This window comes from Poecilia latipinna, unplaced genomic scaffold (assembly GCF_001443285.1).
Source record: "Poecilia latipinna isolate Pla-1442-1.1 unplaced genomic scaffold, P_latipinna-1.0 Scaffold286, whole genome shotgun sequence".
Taxonomy (NCBI): domain Eukaryota; kingdom Metazoa; phylum Chordata; class Actinopteri; order Cyprinodontiformes; family Poeciliidae; genus Poecilia; species Poecilia latipinna.
In genome coordinates, this window is record NW_015112902.1 from 392,744 (window position 1) to 413,497 (window position 20,754).

General features: G+C 38.3%; 2 long non-coding RNA genes across 3 annotated transcripts in view; one reads left to right on the plus strand and one right to left on the minus strand.

Annotated features, from left to right (window-relative positions):
• LOC106948416 (uncharacterized) overlaps positions 1-16,071 on the minus strand; it is a 38,950-nt gene extending 22,879 nt beyond the window's left edge. For both annotated transcript variants that reach the window (XR_001425167.1, XR_001425168.1), the window contains exons 1-2: positions 15,855-16,071; positions 15,135-15,296 (exon numbers count right to left, since the gene is read on the minus strand). This is a non-coding gene — a long non-coding RNA (uncharacterized LOC106948416). The remainder of the gene's footprint in view (positions 1-15,134; positions 15,297-15,854) is intronic.
• On the plus strand, positions 1,372-1,619 carry LOC106948414 (uncharacterized). The gene is made up of 2 exons (XR_001425165.1): positions 1,372-1,483; positions 1,516-1,619. It is a non-coding gene; the product is annotated as an uncharacterized LOC106948414 (long non-coding RNA).
• Positions 16,072-20,754: the final 4,683 nt, after the last annotated feature.

Here is a 20,754-nt window from a genome sequence, read left to right on the forward strand (position 1 = left end):
CAGTCTGTCCACAGTGTTTTCCTGAATAACCTATGGTCAGCTCAAAACACTCCTGACCCTGAAGACAAGAAAGCAGCTGAAGTTGAATCATTTTTACCCAAGTGTCTTATTGTGTGTATTATTATTATTATTATTATCATTATTACTATTATTATTATTATTGCTGCTATGTCTCAAACACTACTAAGCTTCATCCCATATGCAATGTTTAAATCAACATGCCCAAAAAATAATTAGGGGACGTATAGTTTTATAGATGTAAATCTAAAATTTTGATCTGTAGCATGATGAACAGGAAATGTAAATAATTGTTCTGGATATGATATGCAATGTTTTTTGATGGGATTGCCCAACAAAGAAGTTATCCAATTAGTACAAAGCTAAGTGCTAAAACACAAAATCTATATATGGAGTGAACCTTGAAATACTGAATGAAAATCTGAATATATTGAGTGAAAGTCTGAATATGTGGAATGTATTTTGAATATATTGTGCAAATGTCTGAATATATTGAATGAAAATCTGAATTTATTAAATGAATTTTGAATATATTGCACAAAAATCTGAATATATGGAGTGATAGTTGAACCAGGTGGGCATGGCATCAATAATTTATGGGTACTATAATGGATTATCATAACTGTCAGCATGTGTAAAAGAATTTTTGCTGGTGTTTCAGATGTTAAGTCGCCTGTTTCGATTACAGGTGCACTTTTCTGGAATGTTAATTTACAGAATATGCAAGAGTGAATGAAAAAAGTCGCTTTTCCACTGGCAAGCCATGCACCAAGCAGTTTATGTGTGGTTCAGTTTTACCCCAGGTAGCGAGCTTCTCCATTGTGTAGTCTGTTCCTCACTACTAGGGGTGGGACATGGGTATTCAGCAGCTGTGGTCAACTCTGCTGGTGTTTTCAGCAACATTCAACAATAGAAAATGTCGACATACTGATTCTGATGGACTCAAGCCCTGATATTTCATTTTATCTTATAGAAATTCACTGATTACAGGTCTTCTAAATCATTCAGCTCCAAAACTTAACGCATCTATTCCAGACGCTGCTTGAGAAAGCTCATAATTATGACTGCACAGAGCAGCTCTCTGATAGAAGATGGCATGACCGTGGTTCTTAGCTAAACCGTAATGTTTAGCTATGAACTGTTTGTATGTTCTCCATGTGCATGAGTGGGTCCTCTCGGGGTACTCTGGCTTCCTCACACAGTCCAAAAACATGGTCTTCCTAAATTCTCCTAAGTTGTGAGAATGTGCATGCTTTATTGTTTGTCTTATTGGTCTCTGTTTTGACCTGTCTTCGGTGTACCCTGCCTCTCGCCTGCGGCGGCAGAGTGTCGGTTGGTCTGTGTTACCCAGAAAGCAGTTGGGCACAATATTGCAACACCAACACCGTGAGTGAAACAATGACAGGGGCAGCCTACTATATAAAGTACTCGAGGACCATTTCTTTATTAGTACACATCCATATTTGTAGAGCACGGAACAAATTGCATCCTGTATAGGTTCGGGACGGGTGGCAACCCTATCTGTAGTGTCTATTCTATGCGGCTTATAATGCGGCGCGCCTTATATATGAAAAAAGTTTTAAAATAGGCCATTCATTGAAGGCCTAATCTACTGACTGATAACTTGTGTAGGTTAAGAAATATTTCAATACATCTCATGCAGACAGCGGTATAACTAGTTTCACAGTTAAACTGTTAGGCATTCAAGCTGATGGGACTATTTGACAACCTGGCAAAAAAAGATAAATGTACAGAAAGACACAAAAATTGAGACAAAGAAAGGGCAAAGAGACACCAGTATGCATATGCGCTGGCAGACAGATGGACAGGCAGTTTGAGCAGACTGACAGAATGACAGATGGAGCTTTTATTAGGAAATGCAAGCTTTAACAGACTATTCGACTGGCAGAGAGACCCACCAACAGGCAGAAATTCTACTGGGATTCTCTAAATGGGCAGCAGAAAAGAACAGCTTTGACATTCTGATACAGAAATGGGGCTTAGATGCCTGGGGCCAGGTGAGGAGAGGACATTGTATCTCTGAAGACCATCGACACAGAGTAGGACTCAACTTTAAAGTGTGTATGCAGATGTGTGCATTTGCCCAGACGCCTGTGTGTTTGTGTGGGTGTGTGTGCCTGTGTTTACGTATCTGAGCATGTCCAACACTACTCTGGCCATTACTGGAGTACTGGATGAAAATAGAGAACATGCTGCCAAAACAAGGTGCTAAAAGTCTAAAAGTACAAATACCAAAGGATTTGTACAGTCATGCATCGACAGCATGAACATAACGTGTACAAATGTGTGCGTATGCACACAGACGGAGAGAAACACGTGGGACACAAGGACACAAAAAGGACATCTGTTCCACTATTTATGGTTTTATAGCAGAATTTTCTCAGTACATGTGGTGAATTATGACAAGAGAAACAACTAACCTTATTGTGATACTCTAAAAATGCCGCCCTGGCCTCTCAGAAGCCTTTTACAAGTGACAAATTGCATTCATTTTGTTGATCAAAGACACACTGGAGTGCACTCTGAAATAAAAAGGTAAGCAATAAGAGGGGTTTGTGGAAGTACAATGTATTTTGTGAAGTTTTTTTATTTGAAGAGCATAGTTTTGAGGTCTGCTGCTATTAAGTAAAAACATAAACATCCATTTGAAGGCTTAATAGGGAGCAGAGGATGTACTGCTTTGTAGTATGGGTGTGTGCGTGTGTATGCGTGTGCGTGTGTGTGTGTACAACGTCCCCCACAGGCCCTTAAGTGGTGTGTATTTATAGAGCATGTGTCTCTCTCAAGCCCAAAGGCTGGTTATATGAGCCCCTTCTAATGGCTTGGAGCATAAGAAACATCTACAGTCATGTTCTCACAAAACAGACACAAAGTCATGTACACACTCCTGAGTGCACAATCATGAGTACCAGATCAGGCAGTTAGAAATGTGGTTGTCCTGTCTGGTTTTGTATAAACTCAGGCCTCATTGGGTACAAGTCTGACCCTTTTTGTGAGTACAAAAGCATGGAGAGAGTTAAATCCATGCTTTAAAGTAGGACAATAAATTTAATCTACAATTTAGTAATTTTTACCTTTGCTATAAGTGGCAACATTTGAGTTGTTTCAGATCGAAGGAAAGCCTGAAAAATACATCACCCTTTCAAAACTGTAGAATTTTCTGGGTATGACATCTTACAACTACTGGCTTTCGTGTACTTTATTGAGATCCATTTCCTCCTGCATGGCATCAAGTCCTTTACAGTCCATCATGTTTTCTTTGAGGGTTGTTCTGTATTTTACAGATTTTTCAACTCTTACAAGCTTATCTGTAAGCTTAAAAAGCATTTCCACAGCACCATGCTACTGCCACCAAATCTCAAACACAGTAAAGAATGCTTCTCAGCAACCTGTTGGTTATATTCACATGAAAATAGAAATAAACTCCAGAACATTATCCTGGACTTCTTTGTCAGCATCGGAGCAGAGTGATGATCTTTTGTCACAAGGGTCCACAAAGTTGCACAAATACTTTGTAGAATGTGCATGTTGAAACCACTACAAACTACATTTCTTTTAGAATGATGTTTGCTTTAAGGTACAGTTAATTTCAACACACCCACCCGCTGCTCTTGGCAGGTCGCCCTCGATGCGCAGCAGGTTGCTCTGGTGACTCCAGGCAGCAACTCTCTGACTTTGTGGGATGGAGGATATGCGACGACACTAACGGGGATAGACTGTCAGATTCTCAGAATGCAGCTTGAGCTATGTTTCCAGATGTCAGACGGTGTTTTTATGCAAGTGTAAAGCTGCTAGATTAGAAACTTGAATATGCAAAAAGCCCAACTTTGAACATGCCGCACATTATTCCGGTAGCTTTTGCCAGGGTTTGCAGTACTTCTTTGAGATATTAGTTACACATTGTTTCTGCAATTTAAACTATCTGACATTCTCCACACGGTTTCTAATCCTTCATCTTAGAAAAGTTTGTTTTGTCTCATGACTGCGGCTAGTCGACCTGAAACATGAAAAGTCATAAAGAACCAAACGACAAGTGTAAAAATCAACTAGCTGGTGCAACCTCTATTATAAGGTTTCCTCTTATAATAGTCTTGTGTCAAATGTTCAACTAAATATGTTACAGATTTCTTTGAACAATGGCTTTCTTTTCATTTTTTAAAGGTTAGATTTGCGCAGTGGATAAATAAAAATGGTAAAGTCATTAGACGCTTGCACCTGATATGTTGATCTTTGCAACTTCTCAAGAGATACCATTGGGATATTGTTTATATAACTTAACCAAACTTTAATCTTCTTCACAACTTTATACCTGGCCGGTCTGGTTTATTCCTTAGTTTTTATGACACCATTTGTTCCCTATTGTTCTCAAACAAATTTCTGAAGGTTTCACAGAACAGCTGCATTTATATTGAGAACAAATTATACACAGTCATTAATTTGGTGACATCAGGAAGGAATTAGTTGCACTACTTAATGGCACCAGAGAACATTCTATTCCAAATTTTTGATACTCTTAAAACAAATCTTCACAACTGCATGCTACTTTGAATTTGTGCATGTCAAAAAGTCCTCATAAAATGAAGTTTCCGATGGCAGCATAACAGAATGCAAAAGGCTTTGAAGGGGATAAAGAAAATCTGTGGAGTTCAGATCAAAAAACAGTACTAGCATTTTGTCGCTCCTTTTCAGCCATCTCTCTGTAATCCACAAAACAGGTCTTGTTGGTTTCTCTTGTCCTTTAGCTGAACTGGGGTTATTTACGGTAAATTAAAAAAGAAAAGGGCCATATGGCTTTGTTTGGGTCTGTACGGAAGCCACCCAGTGCATGTGCATTTGAGCTTTCAGTGCTGGCCTGGCAGCACTGAAACAGCAGCAATTTAACTGATGCTTTCACCATATGGTTTGACTGATAGCATTAGAGAACCTGCGCTGAACCTGAAAAAGAGGCAAGCGAGAGAAAGACGGGGGTAGTTTGGACTTGAGCTGGAGGGCAGGATTTGCAGTGGAGCCCCATTATGGTATGCTGGTATGCAAATCACTACACACACAAAGACACAATGTGTGTGTGCAAGTCTGAATGTCAACAAACCTAGTTTAAAAGCTACATAATGTCCACATTGTACATGCATGCACATTAACAATCATGATCATCAGGGTGAATGCAGAGAAAGACTTGCAGGCTTGTGGGAAAGGTGTGTGGACATGCACGTGTGTGCGTGTGCGCACATATTTACACAGGTATAAGTGCAGCCTTATCCGGTATCCTTGTTTCAGCAATCTAGGTGATTTATGCCTTGAATACTGCAGTGTTTTGGGTGGGATCTCAGGGAATTCACTGCCATATGTCCCAATTTTCTTCCCCCTCTCTCTATACACACACACACACTTAAAACGCACTATGCATACCTATAAACAAACTATCAAGACTTTTTTACACATCTATGGAATTCTACACATCCACACACCATAACTAAAAGGCCAAGGTCAAAAGAAGACTATGGTTTGGCTTCAAAGTGTAAAGTGGATTGAACAAAGGGCATAATGCAGGCATTCTGAATTTTCCGTTCTAATTAGGTCATCTTTGGCCTCTGATTCGGGTCAACAGACAAGTTGGAGGAAAAAGGTGAAAAAGGACAAGGAGCAAGATGATTTATTAGCATTAAACTGACTGATAATAAACAGTTTAGGGTACGGTTAATTTTTTGGAAATTATTTTATTATTATTATTATTATTGCTGCAGATATGAATCACTCATGGGTGCCGATCACTGATACCGATCACACAAATTGGCTGTTAATTTTCTGGTTTACCTATAAATCATAAAAAAAAGATGCACTTTGAATTTATGTATGTCAAAAAGTTCTCATAAAATGAAAAGTTGCAGATGGTAATGTAACAGGATGAAAAAAGTTTCAAATGAGATGAAAATCTGTGGAGTTCAGGCCAAATTGCTGATTAAAGACCTAATGCAGTACTTCTCAAACAGTGGGTGATGTGTCAGGGGGACAAGAGGCAGGAGGACTTATTAATTAGAGATGTGCCGATCGATCGGCATAATCTGAAAGCACACGGGGCCCGTGACCTCAGCAGATTGATTTATCTGATACAAAAGAACAAAATAATCCATGATAGGAGGTTCATAATTGCATCATTGTTTCCACAAACCTGTTTTGTACAAAAGTGACTGATGGTACAGGAAATATTCATTTCAAAAAGTGTTGGTGACTGTCTTGGCGTTTATCTTCAAAAGCCATAAATTAATGATAGGTGTAAAGTACATTAGCTTATAAAATATTTTAGGTGTTTGATAATTTTTTCTTACATTTTTGACAGTTACCTGGCATGGATGACCGGTACGACACTGAAACAAAAGGTTCTATACATCTGCAGCATTATTTAAGCTGTAAGTGAGTCATGAAACACGCCGCTAGTGCAAATGTTTTAACATAGAAGATTGAATTAATAATAAAATATCCTAGAAGCAGGACTTACATATTACTGTGCCGATGTGAAGTCAGCCAAAAAGGAACTTCCCACTCATACAGTAAAGCAGTTTTGTGTGTCAGAGATGGATTAGCACCCAAACCGGTGATTAATCTTGTTCCCCATACTAGAAGACATAACCTGATGGCAAAAGTCCTTGAGAGAAAGGTAGAGACAAAGAAATCTGACTTCCAACTCCATTACTGAAAGCCTAACAGTGATATTCTCGCTAAATTCTGAGAGCTGTTGTGTTCTGTGTTTTGTCTTTTTCTACCTTCTGTTTTCCTCCCCTTTTCAGCTCCTGAACTCAAATAAAAAGAACTGACACACTCAGAGTGCAAGCTACGGCTGACAGTAAAGCATTTAGATAAAAGGCGGGTGACTGGGCAGGGGGGAAAAAACTGAAAGACTGAGGAAAAAACTAGAAGGGATTGAACTCAAAAGGAAAAGACACAAAGAACAGTTAGTGGAAGAAAGAAGGGGAAACTCTCACAATTAGTTCCCATCATCTAATGTATTGCAATCTTTCGCTCAGTTACTTTCGCTCCTCCCTGCTTCTGTCCCTTTCTTCTTCCCCTCTGAAGTCAGAAATCTCCAAGGAAGGCTGCTCAGAAGACTTGAATTATTTACCACCGCCACCCTGGCTGCATCGCTTCGTCATTAATTTACCATATTTGCATGAGCAGTTGGACACAGAGTTGCTGCCGCCACTGCAAGCACACTAGCAGCAAATCTTATCCATGAACATATATTAGATTATTACAATTCCCTGAAGAGTTAGGGCACTTGAAGTGAACCACTAATGAGCCCCAATCTGACCTATATATCTAAATTATAAATGTGCTCATAGTATCTGTTTTTGGTGTTGTAATGAATCTGCCTGGTATGTTATGACACACCACTACATGGATAACTATCTCTTTTTAATTTATCTTACAAATAAATGAGACAACTTTAATCAATTTTACCAAGCTATTATTAGGTTGGTTTTATTTCTCATCCAACAATTTAGAAAAATGCTTCAAATGCGCTAAAGATTTTGAGAGGCCGTGCCTGATGCTCATCTGTTCATGCGCAGAAGACGAAAGACCTGGTAATTGCTGTAAGGAGGAGAAAATGAAAAGGTTATGCGTGTTTAAAAGTGCGGTTTCCACAGCTTCAAGTCTTACTTGCCCGCTAAATAAAGCTTGAATTACATTGATTTTGCATCACCAGCAAAGCACTTTGGAATTTATTAAGATGCTCACGTCAAATGCATACATTTATGATGAAAGGACGTATTAAAAACTTGATGGAAAGCCTTTAATAATACAATAGTGTAATTAAGCAATAATTTTCAAAGCCAGAAGGGTCCTGTGTGAAATGTCAAAAGACCTTAATTTATTAATCAATAACAGAGCGAATTTCATTGCAGAGTGCTAAAAAATCCATGACTTAGCCATGTATTCATGGAGGCAGACAGGGGAGACTGAGCATGATTCTTAAAGAGGTTTTAAAGAAATGCATCCTAAAGACAGGAAATGCCCCATGGGCATTTGGCAGGGTTGGCCTGTTTCTTTTGACTGACACCACATTAAAAGCATCTTTACTTCTAATTTTCAAAATTTACACAAATGAAATCCCTTTCAAGATTAAAGTACTGTGCTGCATTATTTATCTTATCACCTTAAAAGTACTACAGTGAATATTGGTCAGGTCTGTTCAGTCAACGTTCAGTTGTGGAGAAACACACTCATTAAAGTCAGAGTACTTGTATTTATGCAGAATTGTATAGTTCATACTGCCTCGCTAAAGTATTCCCACCCAAATATTTATCACATTCGGGTGGGAAAGTTTTACTTTAAGGTTTCTTTTTCACATGCAAACAGAACTTTCATTTTGTTTAGAGTAGCAGGTGCTACCTGTAACACTGATTTCGAACGTGTTTTATATGAGGGTCTCGTAAAATAAACATGTTTCCAACACATCTTACACGGCATATTGAAACGTTAAGCTGGTCTTACCATTAATAACTGGGGGTAGTTGAAGTTGCTCCCACTTCCCCAGTGGTAATTCTGACTTCAGAGAGCATTACATTTTATTTTCTGTAGAATTTCCCAGTTCCATCTACAAATGGAACGCACCATTTGCTTTTAACAACAAGAAAGGCCTACAAAAACATTCACATCCATCTAGGCAGACAGGCCTGGGGAGCAAGAAAACCATTAAGCAGAGGGGCACCCTAGAGGCCCATCATAATTTTGGAACCTGTAGAGATCCACAACTCAGGTAAGAGATTCTGTTAAAACGACATCTACTGGTTGTGCAGGTCCACAATCTGGCTTTAATAGCAATGATGGAGAAATTAAAGAGTCACAAGCCAAGTACAGGTCACAGCTAACCTACAGAAGAATGTAGGCATGTGAAATGTTGAGACAAAGCATATTCATGTTTTAGTATGACCTAGTCAAAGACCTAAATCCATTTTAAAAAGCATGACAAAACTTGAAAATGTATGTTTTCAATCAACTTTCAATTCATACTGGTGGCTCAACAAAATTCTGACTCATGGATGCTTACTAGAAATGCAAACTACACTTTTCAGACTTTTACTTGAAAATAATAAAACAAAAACATGTATCCTTCCCCTTCAAATTCACATGCGTACCGTTTTGTTTGTTCTGTGACTTGAAACCCCAGTAAAGCACACTGAAGATTGTAGTTGCTGCAATCTGAAATCAATCACCTCTGTATATACTTCAATAATGTTTTCTGGTTACCACAGTTCATAAACATGCATCTAGATATACTTCTTTATTTACTTTAGGTGTGTAAATAATTTTGTACTTTTTTCTGTGTTGGGTCTGTGACAAATTGTCCTGACCAGTATCAGCTGCAGTGGGCTTCCGACCAGCATGGTCTAAGTGGGACGAAGCTCAAATAGAAAATGAGTGTGTTGTATTTTTAAAATGGCCTGAATTTTAAAGGCACAGTGCTTAAAATGCAGTGGATTTACCTCACTGTAATCTAAAGAAACAGCAATCTAAAAAATGTCATCTAAACTGTATATTTGGAATACAATCCTTCATTGTATTCCTTATCAATAGCCTATCAGTGCTTCTCCATGTCCATAAAACAGTTTTTCTCTCTCTTCATGTGCCTGGTCTCATGATAGTTCCCTTTCATTTGCCACTGCTAATTAATTCATTGTATCACTGTCTAAAGTAGACATAATAAATTGCCAGAGAGAATTTACTGAAATACAACCCACTCAACTGCCGAAGGCTTTCCAAGACAGCAGTCAATACAGCTCAGTGAGTGTGTGTGTCTCACAGAGGTGAAAATCTCCATTTATACCAGAAAATAGCTGTTTTAACTGGTGATAGAATGCCAAATGCATTAATGTGGACAGCACATTTGTAAAAACAGGATATACTGCACAGATTAAAACAAATCTTACAAAAAAATAAAGCTAAATCCATCCTGTCACATGAATATGACGTACAGTACACTGTGTTACATGAGCAGCTTCTTGGTGTTTAAGTAATACAGTCTGCTTGCTGACTTATGTGTGTATGTGTGGGCATACATATCACAACAGCAGGCAGAGAGGTGTTGATCACTTATTTGGCATTTTGACAGTGATAAAGGACATTTGTTGCCCTTGGCAATACAGAAAAACACACAAATATACATGCATGCATCATTTTGGCAGTCAGAGCTTTATAAAATACATTTATAAATCCAAAAAGCATCTCTATTTGCCCATATCTCTGACATGATTCCAGGGCATGTGCAGTAATTTGACAGGAAGCAGCTGAACTATGGACCGTTGATCCATCAGCAACGTTTCAGCAGATTTAGATTTTATGAACCACAGCCCTGCATCTTTTCACATTAGCCCAATCTGAACACATCTTTTGTTTAAACAGACATATCAACATGCACAAAGACACTTCGGCACGTTGCACCAGGCAGAGTTATTACATCCTGAGGCCAAAAAGCAATTAAACAGAAGAAGATGCCTCATAGATCACAATTTCAGCAGAAGAGGTACGGAAGAAGCTAAACAGCATCAACACTACGGGTGGGAAATAAGATGGGTTTGTTAACATACTTGGTGTTACAATGATAAAATAAAAAAAATCTATATTCAAAGCCTTGGGTTACTTTTCAGCTGAGGGTAAGTTATGCCAATTTTATCCATCACTCCCACACAGAGCCAGCCCAATGCATAAGCGAACTAAGCTGCTCTTTAGCAGTGACATGAGGGACGTTTTGCAAAGGCTTGAATTTTAGCATAGTTCACAAGTCTAAATGTTTACGTTATTGAGAAGGAATATTAGTAAAATTGATTTGAAATTTTCAGCATAGATAGGGTAGAAGCTTTTAAATTGGTAAAAAAAATTAAACTTAATTTTACATAATAGCCAGCCACTCCCACCCTTTATGAAATTGTATTTTTCTTAAAAATGTTTTGAAATTGTGTATAAATACAATGATACCAAAGAATGTTCACTCATATATATATATATATATATATATATATATATATATATATATATATATATATAAAAACGATTGTTTTTTCAGAATCTCAAAAAATGTCAGAGCTTCTTTATCCATCAACTCCGCAAACTACAACGCATTCAGCTCCAATTGTTTACAGTCCTGTGGAATTACTGGTTTTCTCCCTCTGAATATTGCAGCACCAGTTCAGAAACCACAATGATTCCTCTCATGCTTAATGTTGTAAATTTAAAAGGTGGGTTTGGCAAGTTATGACAATTCAGGCCAAGAGTAAGGTCAAAAGGAATTAAGAAAATGTGAATTTCACTTGTTTCTTACAAAAAAGTGTAAAACAAAAGTTTTTAAACTATTAGGCTGACATTTGTGTATTTTAACTGGACAACATACTTTACTGTTGCTCTATTGTTTAAATCTGAGAAGAAGCTGTTTTTTCCTTTGTCATTTGAAATTGTTTGCTATCCAGCTAGCTTTCAATCATCATGGGGGATGAGTTGCATTCAGTCAAATGCACAAAACCATAAAACAATCTGTGCCTTAATTTTGTGTATTCTAAACTTCCACATGTTGAGTGTTCTTGAGTATACGAAATCCTATAATTATTCACTCATAATGTGGTAAGAACCGTTCATTAAAGGTGATGTTTGATTAAACTTTATTTCTGTATTTATGTCATCCTTTCCTGTATTTCTTTGGATGCTTTTTTTTTTTTTTTACAGTCGGTGTGGTGCCTTATCCGACTCCCCTGCTAATTCTGATCCAAGATGAACCTTTATCCTATTGGATCTCTCTTGCTCCCAAGGGCAGGGTCTGGAAATAGGCTTATGCTCTGATTGGATCGTTAGCCCCTGAGGGAAGGTATAAGCGAGGTCAAAAAAAAAAAACTGTGCTGTCTTTTGGCTGGGCCACACAGGGGGCCTTGCCTTCATACACACACAGTCACACAGACAGCAAATGCATCAAATCTTTGCAAAGATGATAGTGAAGTATGATGGCACCATAGAGGGCAAAGCAGAGACATAAGAATGGTGTAGTCTGGATAAGGGTAACCACTGGGGTTTCTGAAGATCAATCTGCAGTTTTCTGGTGCTTGGAGTCTCTGGGTGTAGACATGGCATGATGAGGGCCTGGCTCCAGTATATGATGTGTACATATATTAAATATTGAAGGGTCTATCTTTATTGTAATAAGAAAGTAAAGGCAAGTGGAAATTTACACCGCCAGTCACAAACTAGAAAGCTCTGACATAAAAGCACAAAGACAACCCATTGCTTCAATGTCTTTCCACCTTACTGTTACTCTCATGTTTAACTGATGAATCCTAATTTAAATGTAGGATAGGAGCTGGCAAGTTTACTTTGTAAAAGTGCAAAGATTATTTTTTATTATTATTATTATTATTAGTCATCTATTTATACAGAAATATCTCTTGAGACTTGCCGTCTCATTTATTTGAGACCTGCTAAATCTTATCTTCTTGGTTTAATTGTTGTGTTACCACAGCTACAATCTGATGCTATGAGTTTAATTTTTGTGTCTGACTTCTTCACAAATACATCTCAGCAACTAACCAATTATCACTAATTGCTTTTAAGCTTGGCCAATTAAACTTGGCTCTCTTTCCCAGATTCCGGCAAATCTGTATTAAGATGCTGTGGTGGGGATGTTCTTAACAGGAAGAACGACTCCTACATCATATTCTGCTTATGGCCCCATATAACCTTGGGTCATTTAATTATAAATGAAAATTGCACCTGTAATGGACAATGAGTCAATTTGCCTAAAAAAAAATCATCATCTTACCAATGACAATTATGTGTGTTGATTTGGTCAGCTAAATTTTCTTACTGTAAAAGTATTTCTTGTTTAGTAATGTCTACACATTGGTGCAGTATGTTGATTTGCTGTTTATGGTAGCGAATCCAGTATAAGGAATACTCTGAATGCAAAAGATCTGACTGCTGGTGCGGTTTATTTACATCAACTTTATCAAGTTGCAAGAGTACACATAGAACCAAGCATATGGCAGAACACATACTGAGCTAGCATGTTTCAGACTTAAATGGAGACCCCCCCTCCCAAACCAACATAATTATTTGTTCACAGAAATATGTGCGTTCACATCAGTCTTATTGAGTGCTCAACACAAACCACTAAAAGCGCAGCTATATTTTGAATTATATTTTCAGGACATTTTGACCACCTGCAGGCTGAGCAAGCGGTGACGCTTTTATTTTTGACATCAGCCATATTCCCTGGAAATTAGTCCTCCTAGAGAGTTCATACAAAAGCTGGTACAAGCGAACCTGCTCTGCAAGAACACCTTCCAAATCGTCCAGTTTTAGTGAAAGGTCTGTGCTGAAGTATATAACTTCAGAAGTGCATTGCCAGACACCGCTGCACGTGAAGCCAATGCGTAGAGCGTGGAAAATGGGACAAGTGCACGCGCCCTGGCCTAACCCTATTTAAAATAAATAAACAAGCAACACTTAGCCTAGCTGGGGTGCAAGTAGCACCAGGCACCCCCTCACCCATGTTTACAATACACTGGGGGGAACCCTGAACTAACTAAAAGGCTATCAAAGCAAAGATAAGAGGTTGGTTCATGTCAATATAAATCCTTGTAGAATTTTACTTCTGGTTTATCTGTTAGTCAGATGCTACTTCACCACTTTCATTTCATATTAAACATGTCTCTTATTTATTATTTCTAGAAGCATGAAAGGCCTGTGATAACATACTGCCAGGTGGTTAAATTTTAATGTTGGAGGACAAATTTAAACCAGCTATGATCCTGCACATTTGTATATAAGTTTTCATTTCTATGCTCTTCTAGCAGGCATATGTGGGCATGTCTGCACAGCCAATAAAGATGTAATAGCTTGAAAGGCGATATGGAACTATGGCTTGTTATAAAAGGGTAAGCCATAATGATTAGAACTGTTAGAGAAGATGGGCAAACAGAAGAAAGGTTTAAAAACCTGGCGGATGAAAGCACCCGCATGAGAGGAAGGACAACAGAGATAAAGTCAATAAAATGAAAAGACTATTGCAGGAGATAGGTTTATGAAATGTTCAAATTTACAACAGTTGTAAAATCCACCATGATGAAGAATAGGCAATATGTTTGAGAACAAATTTAAACAGAATTTAAAGCTCAGACCTGAAACAAAGCATATGTGACTACGCATGACAAAACCAGGAGACGTCTACCCAGGGGCGTTTGGAGTTATTTACAGATTCTGAAAGTGTGTATTCTAAGCTTTCTAATGATGTCAAACACAGGGAAATAAAAAAAATATGAAGAAGATATGGCCATTTGAATGTTGGCACACAGTCCTGGAGCATCACATATAATCTGACATGATAGATTTAACGCCTTAAGATCTTTTTTAGGGGATGCTTTTCACCTGACCAGTAAAATATGGGTGTCAAATTGTTGAAAGCAGAGGACAGTTCATCCCGCAATAATTGGCTGCTTCACTGTCATTAAAAAGGTCCACAACAGTCAACTGCTGATGCCTCAGAGATAATTAGAGGCACTAACATTTTAGTATCCCAGCAGCTCATGGAGCACATTATGTAGAATATCAGAGCACACACACACACACAGGGGGAAATGATGTTTAGACTTGGTTTGATTGAGGTTATAGATTTTGTTAAGAATCGGCTATCCTGCTGTTCTTAGATGTTTTAGATAATTACCTGGGAAATCCTAAAGAGAATACATCTGAAAGAGGGAAGAGAATTTCATTATATTTAAAATGTTTAGCATCAGGTTAACAAACTGTTCAGTTAGAATCATGTGAAAAGTTTAAGCAATTAGATAAGCTGAGTATGCAGTAGCTTCTTCAAATTATACGACTCTAAGCAACTTTACTGGCTCCACAGGGGTTCTTAGCATTTGATATTACAGTACAACTGCATGTAATATTATAGCCTTACATTACTTCATTAACAGACAGCTCCCTTTTTCATCTTTCTTGCTCAACATTACAAAACAATGCGACTTAACAATAAATGCGCAAAAGATCAAAAAAATACACCTACACAAGACTCTGTGTGGTGTCCCCTTTCCCATGTGTCAAACTAAAAGTATTCTGACCTGATCACTAACAGGATATACCCAATCACCAGGGTCAGTTGATGCAGCAGACATCTCTGATCGATGAGTGAACACTTGATGCTGCTCCTGGGAGGGGGAGACAACAGGAAGAGCGCTTTGTGGTGCTGCAGAAGGTCCAGGGATGTGATTTAAATAATGCATCTGACGAGAAAAAGAAGAGTATGAGTCCAGAAATAAAAATAAAAACATAAGAAATGCCCTATGTTCACTGTACACAAAGCGATGTTTTTTCTGAGATGCAATGAAGAAATGCACTTCAATAGTATATGGGAATGTTATAATGATGCCAAGCTGACAATAATGCGTACTGTTATGAAATGAGCTCACACAGTTGACTTGTCTTGATTGCTTTAACCTGCTTAAAGATACTGAGATCAGTGACAAGCAATGGTGTTGCATTGCTTGCAAGTTGTGTTGTAAGAAGGCAATATTTGTTTTGCTTCACGTTTTAAATGTTTTGGCACAGTTGCAGCCTAATGAAAAAACAAAGTGTCACTTTAATTACGAGTCCTGCTATTTAGGCTTGTGTGTTAACTATCATAAAATGTAGAGTTTGACTTGACAGTTGAAAGCAATAAAACAAATTTGCTAGGCTGTATACTGCCTAGCTTCGTGTCTGGCTAGCAAACCTAGCTGCTACACTACACTCTGCTAAATAACTAAACCAACAGGTAATTCCATCACATTATTTTACTTTACCTCTATTTTTGTCACGTTTTTCCTCTTCTTTTATTCTCTCTGTTCTTCCTTGGGCACCAGGCAACTTCGACATGATGCTTTCTGAAGACATATCCGCAGCAAAACTCACCCAATCATTTGGAAAGAGCGAACAGCGGGAATGTCAGTGAGGACCAACAAAGCGGTGAGGGGAGAGTGGCGCATGCGGTGTAGCAACCAGCGCCGTTGGTTTGTTCCGGCCAGCGTATCATTGGCGCTGGCCGGAACAAACCAACAAGTGGAGAAGGAGTGGGCGGAGCTAATCAAAGAATCATTATTTTTAGATGTAATATTTAATATTTTTTTGATGTGCAGATAATTCAGTGCAGAAATTTTCATGTTAGGAAATTATATTATCACCTACTAGTTAAAAAAAAAAAAATGGTGAAAATCTTTTTTTTTTCCTCTTGCCGCTTTTTAAGGCGCCCCCTAGAGTCCTGGTAGCCTTATCTACGCTGTAGCCACTGCTTTGACAAAACAAATTGTATGCACTAGAAAAGGACTTTAGATGCTTTCTTTTCTGTGCTTCTAATAAAACTCTGAAAGAGGATGCAGATTAGAAAACGGAGTAATTCCTCTAATTTCAACTGAGTTTCTTCTTATTTAGGAAGGCTGCAAATCTTGTCCCAGCAACCAAACAAGCAACTTTTCAAACTGATTTGCCCAGTCAGTTTGTTTACTTCGGGACTCTGTGTTCGCCTTAAAATGTCTGCAGTGGATGTGTCAAGTTGCCCTCAGGCTGGCTGCCAGCTTACCTGCAGAAACTGTCTTCTTTTGCACAGAAATAAAAATAAATAACCACGCTGTCCACAGGAATTTATTGCTTTGCTGTGATGGATATCTCCCTTGGTATGCTCAGGTGACCTTCCTAGTTAACCTTCTTTTTTGCTACTGTTTAGCATCCCAGTAAGAGAACTGCCCCATGCTTAGCCATGCATACCAGCAATATTAATAACATGCAGGGAAAGGGGAAAAAGACATGTGCACACACTGGCATGCAAAAGCAGACACAAACAAGTGAAGCCATGCATAGCAAATGTGTGGTGGCAGGTCAGATTTGCTCTCTAGGATTTGAGGAACTGAAAAAAGTGGCAAACAGTTAAGTGCACTAAAAAGGTGATGCCGCCTCCTGTAACAACTTTACAGTTCAAAAGACAAAATAAAGAACCAATGTGACTAAATATTTCACAGAGAGGAGTGTAAAAGCCCAAGAAAATTGAGATAAGACGGAAGAGATTGACATTTGAAATCCTGTATTTGAGAAATAAGTCAGACAAGCAAAAGGGAGACAAAATGAAACAGAGTGAGACAAGTGAGGAGGGAGAGCATATTTGCTAACTCCGAGAAACAAAAGTCCACATTTCATCCTGATGACAGCTAATCGATGAAGAGAACAGGAGAAAATATGATAACATGACAGAACACAAAGAGAGCACATGCTGAGGTTGGACACGGAGGTAATAATGCACAAACATACTCAATCTACAGCACACACACAGATTTTAAAGGTCATCACTAAGTCTGCCTATACCCTCAAGACAGCTGGCAATCAATAGCTGAAAGAAGACAACAGAACAATAAATAAGGAGACTGTTTTTTTTGTTTTGTTTTTTGTAATATATTATTATTATTACTTTGTTTGCTTAGAGACGAGAAAACTTGATTGTTGTTGTAGCTGACCTTAAAATACCATTAGTGATCCAAACAACGCTGGAGAACTTTTTAATACGCTTCTTCTCTGTGCAGCCATGAGTAGAATGTCAAATGGATATTTTGACAGCCTGTACTCTGCCGGATGATGCAGAATCTTCGCACTTTTAAATATGTTACATTGTGTTTTATCTAAGATTTCACCCATTGTCAAGATGCTCCTGGTGTAACCAGTGTGTATAAATCTATTGACATCTTAAGGCCTCTTCAATACAGTTAAATCTTATTTTATATTACTGCATCTTCTAGAATCACTAATTTTTGGGTAGATCTTGGAATGAGATAGGTCCAGGTGGTTTTAGTTTCATAAAACAGAAAATGAAAGCTGAAACTAGGTTCATCACATTGCTATTTAGGGTGGCTTTGGCTTACAAATTCACAAAAATAAGCATATAGTGCTGTATATTTACATTTTTTTTGTTGTATTTTTCAGATGCTAGTTATTCAACTGTAATCAGATAGGAAGAGGACAGAGAGAAGGGGAAAAGACATGTGGCAAAGGGACCCAGGATGGGAATCGAACTCAGGAGGGCCACATCAAAGTCTGCAGCTTCTGTATAAAGAGTCTCCACTCTAAGCACAACCCCATGCAACGCCCACAAACATATTTTAAATTTCAGATAAAACTAACCTGAGTAATTTTAAAAAAAGAACACACAATTTCTTTAGCAAAGTAAAGAAGTCATTCATTTCATTCTAGTTCTGTATAAAAAGGTTGTTTCAATCTAAAGCTAATAACCGACAGTGTCACCTTTGGCTGCAAGATCTTCCATCAAGTGTGGCAATGACTCTTTTGAAAGAGTTTTGAAAGAGATGATCCAAAACCGTCGGCAATACATTATTTCCAAATGGAGAAACTTAAGGCTATTTTACTGCTTGCAGGAAAGAATCCACAGCGACACTAAATATAACACACCACAGCACATAAAACTGTTACAACTGGTGAGACACTAGAACATCTTTAAAAAATGGAAATACTTTAATTCTGTTTGAGGCAGTGGCGTCCAAACTCTTTGCCAAATGGGCCGCATTTTTCATGTTTAAAACCGTTGTGGACCAAATTTATTTAAATCCATAAAAACTTTAGTGTAACACTTTCACTTGTACCTGCATAGCAATAAACTAAATACTCAATACACATGAGTAATAAAAACTTACCGTATACACTGTGTTGTGGTTAACATTTTCTGTTTAAGATTTAGTTTACCTTTAATTATTATTTATATTTAATTATTGATAAGAACAATAAAAATTCAACCATAAATGTTTTTAAATCTTTTCTTACCACTTTGGCCAAATTTGTATCATTCCTGAATTGTGGTTGTAATTGTGGTTGGCCACGATTTGGAAAACCCTGGTTTAGTGTCTTTTGTGTGCAAATCTTCATTTGAAGTTCCACATGACATTGTCTTTGCACCTCATCCCTGCAGCACAAAAATAAATGACCGCTAGAGCGAACGCACAAGTTTTAGCAGGAGTGCGAAGTATGAGCAATGGGTGAAGTAGAGCTCACCCTCTCTTTCTCTCATCGCTGGTGTCAGGATGAGGGATATCCAAGTGTCTATGCACCTGTTGATGTGAGGTTCTGTGCTGGAGAGGCACTCAAATCAAGTCTGGCAGAACCCAATAAAATGAGAGCTCTCGTTTATTTTGAGTGACGCTTAATGAAAGTAAAATGGCTTTACACAAGTGTGTGTTTCCTTAAGAGAGCACATCTGCAGGGGATTGTGTGCACCCAAGGATGATTCGCAGTTTGTTGCTCAAATACAAACATTCATTTTTCTGTTGAATTAATGAGATTTTGAGTTTGCTACGTTTTCTTTCTTTTTTTTTATTTTTTATTTTATTCAATGTGCTAATTTTGCAGGACTGAATAATCCCCTTCCATGATGCAAAACGGACAAGCGGTATCGCGGGAAGCTTTGCAAGGACACACCTCAAGTAAGCAGAAGAGAAATAATATTAGTATTTTGCTTGTATTTTACCCGGTGCAGCAAAGATAGTAACGGAATCTCTGAGGAATTAAAGTCAGGCGAAGTTTTTCCTACCTCGGGGCATGTAGAAGAAGCTTGAACAGGTGCTCTTAAAACCTTGCGTGTTTAGGGAATAAATGTGAAGAGTGAGCGCAAGCATTGTCTAAACTAATTATACACACACACACACACACACACACACACACAGACATGGCAATAAATGACTGTGTTTAACCCCTGTGTTTCCACAAACACACCCTCACCATCTTTGCCGAGCATAGGTGACACAAACCGTGGTGGCTCCAGTCATCAAGCAGACAGTCACACAGTTGTGTTATATCGGCAGCACAAAGCAACACACACAGAAAGCAGGCTTTGTCAGGGACAGTCACGTCTCTGCGCTTGATAATCTATCTCCATTAGCCACAAGTGATAGCTTCTGATTAATAGGGGCAAAGCCAATAAACACTCCCAAGTACAAAAACAAACGAAAATACTGATATTAGCATGACACCACTATCAGCGATCATTATGATGTATCACTGCTGTGCAGACTGCCAACAAAAATACAGTTTGTGCAAATGAAATAGTAGTTACTCTTATTTAGTTACTACTGGTGAGTGAAAACGAGAAAAAAGAAATTAACAGTGCTTTTTTAAAGGGAGGTGTTATGTAGGATCGATTTTTTTTTTTTTTTTTAAGCTTCTTATCGTGTTATAATATTATTCCCTCATCAAAAACAAACCGGAAGTGCTGCTTTGATTCTTTCATTCATGTTTGCAGAATCCTTAAACCTCCTGTGGCAGCCATTTGAGGGAGTCTAAACTCTTACACTCACAAAGCGCTGCATAGTTCCACAAAGCTTCTCCTTGGAGCTGCAGTCTCGATATAAATATTATCTTTATTTTTTATCTCACAAATGTGTTTGTGTGTGTCAATCATGAGTACTGTGACAGCGTTATTGTCACAAATCAATATATTAGCCTTCTTCAAAGTTAGCCAACACTAGTTATCTAACCAACTAACTTAGAGATAGGGTGAGAAGGTCAGATATCCGGGAGGGACTCAGAGTAGAGCTGGTGCTCCGTCATGTTGAGAGGAGCCAGTTGAGATGACTCAGTATCTGGTCAGGACGCCTCCTGGACGCCTCCCTGGTGAGGTGTTCTGACCACGTTCCACCAGGAGGAGGCCCCAGGGAA